The following is a 2,340-nucleotide window of genomic DNA, read 5'->3' on the forward strand; positions in this document are numbered from 1 at the left end:
CCTGGCAGAGACTGGAATGCCTGCCAGGCTGGCCAAAGGGGGCTTTTCTTTTCTTTTTCTTTTTTCTTTTCTTTTTTCTTTTTTTTGAGACGGGGTCTCGCCCCGTTGCCAGGCTGGAGTGCAATGGCAAGATCTCAGCTCACTGCAACCTCTGCCTCCCGGGTTGAAGCGATTCTCCTGCCTCAGCCTCCCGAGTAGCTGGGACTACAGGCGTGCGCCACCACGCCCGGCTAATTTTTGTATTTTTAGTAGAGATGGGGTTTCACCATGTTGGCCAGGATGGTTGCAATCTCTTGACCTCGTGATCTGCCCACCTTGGCCTCCCAAAGTGTTGGGATTACAGGCGTGAGCCACTGTGCCTGTCCAGAAAAGGGGACCTTTCTAAGCAAACATGCCCAAATACCTTGTAACTGAAAGTCTAACCAGGCAAAACTAGGGAGCAGCTGTCCCTAAAGGTGCACATCTCCCCACTTCAGCCATACAGGTAAAGGAGGTAAAGAGAGCCAAGTGAATATTTGACCTCATCTGTCTTCTGAGAAATGTGTGTATTTTGGGCCAAAGCTGTGTTGCAGAGAAAGTCATTTGGTCAAGTGATAGCCTTTGCTGTGTCTGCCTGGACAAAGCGGCCATTCCTGGGCAGCCTGTTTCATGGCTGCTTTACAGAAGCTTTTCACCCTCATGCAGAATACTTAAAATCAACAGGGAAATTTTCAATTCAACTTCATACCTGACAAATACTTTAACAGCAGTTTCTCAATAACCATTAATGGAGACAGACTACCTCTCAGTTGAGGATCACAGCTCCTTCCGGTCAGTAGGCTTCTTGCCTGACTTCGGCAGCAGCTCATTGGTCTTAGAAAAGTGTCTACATCCAAGGAAACCACTATACGCTGACAACAGGGAGGAATGAGACGTTTGCAGTACAGGGTGCTGCTTCCTCTCCATGGCACTGTCCTCTTCTGAGCATAAGAACCCCAGAGCAAGAAAGCAAGGCCATTGGAGTTCTGGCTTAGCCAGGACACAGTTGCATTAGCAGAGATTGCTCCCAGCCTCTCTCCTTATGAGAATTGGCTTGATGGGCTGGAACAGTGAGGACAGCGTTGAGTAAAACACCTTATTTGACCCACCCAGATACATCTCCATGGCTGGGATGAACAAAGCCATCTATGTCTGTAGACAGCTCTTTATAAATGTTTTCCAAACTGGGCAGAGGTGGAACAGGTCTTTGAAGACTAAAGCAGACCCCACGAGCTTGATGGGGGGTCCATGATATGGATCCTGTCTTGGAATGACATCCTTCACATCTCTTATGTTACACATCTAGGTCCAGGTGAATATTTGGTGTGGGAGAGGATAAACAGTGTAATCCTTGCTTTCTACTGCAACAAATCACATGAGCTTTATAAAATATGGTTTCCCAAATTCTCTGCTGAGATGCTTCTTCCAAATCTCACCAAAGCCCACGGCCATGTTGTAGGTGTGAGTCTGAGCAGGGCTGTGGCCATGTTTCTCTGGACACAGATTAACTGCTCTACTTGGTGGTGAGGAGGGCAGTGTCCCAGGTTCACCTTGCCAAGCCTGGTCCTTCTTGGCAGGGCTGGCTACCACATGCCCACTATCCTCAGCTATGGCAGCCACACTGGTCCCCAGGTCAGTGGACTTGGGACTCTGGGCATGTCACTTCCTGGGAGGCTAGGGGAGAAGAAGAAGTAGAAAGCCTTCTGGCTGATCTCACTGGAGCCCAGGAGGGGACCCATGAGTCTCATCCTGGCTGTGGCAGTCAGCAGTTGGCCTACTTTCTTGTATTTATTTATGATTTATTATTCAAGTATGCATCCCTAAACTGTATAGTTTAGTCTTGCCCATATATGTATATTATGTATATTTTTTAACTTAATGTGATTTTCAGGTCTCTTTTAACCTATGGTTTTCTACGCCACCTCTTTCTCTTTCTTATAATTTATCTGTTGACAGACCTGGGCTATTTGACTTGTCAAGTTTCCTGCAGTCTGGATATTTGACTGCTCATTCATGGTGCGGTTCAACCGGCTTTTGTATTTCTTGCAAATTGAGACCTGGATTGAGAGGTCTGATCTGACACTGGTTGGATCCCTTAATGAGGTTATAAGTGGTGTTGGGTCTTGTGTCTTCATCAGAAGGTATATAATGCCTGTTTTTTGCTCTTTTCTGGTATTAGTTGAGGTAGATGCTCAATGTCTACATTCATCAATTCATTAGGAGTTGAAAAATAGTAAAATTTTAATTCTATCTTTTGTTTTATTATCTGAGATACTTTTATAAAAAGACTCTTCCTTTCATCTACTATTTTGTTACCCAGTA

General features: G+C 45.6%; 1 pseudogene; it reads right to left on the reverse strand.

Moving 5' to 3' along the window:
• Positions 1–795: 795 nt before the first annotated feature.
• Positions 796–1,766, reverse strand: LOC100969408 (uracil-DNA glycosylase-like; annotated as a pseudogene).
• Positions 1,767–2,340: the final 574 nt, after the last annotated feature.

This window comes from Pan paniscus, chromosome 4, assembly GCF_029289425.2.
Source record: "Pan paniscus chromosome 4, NHGRI_mPanPan1-v2.0_pri, whole genome shotgun sequence".
Taxonomy (NCBI): Eukaryota; Metazoa; Chordata; class Mammalia; order Primates; family Hominidae; genus Pan; species Pan paniscus.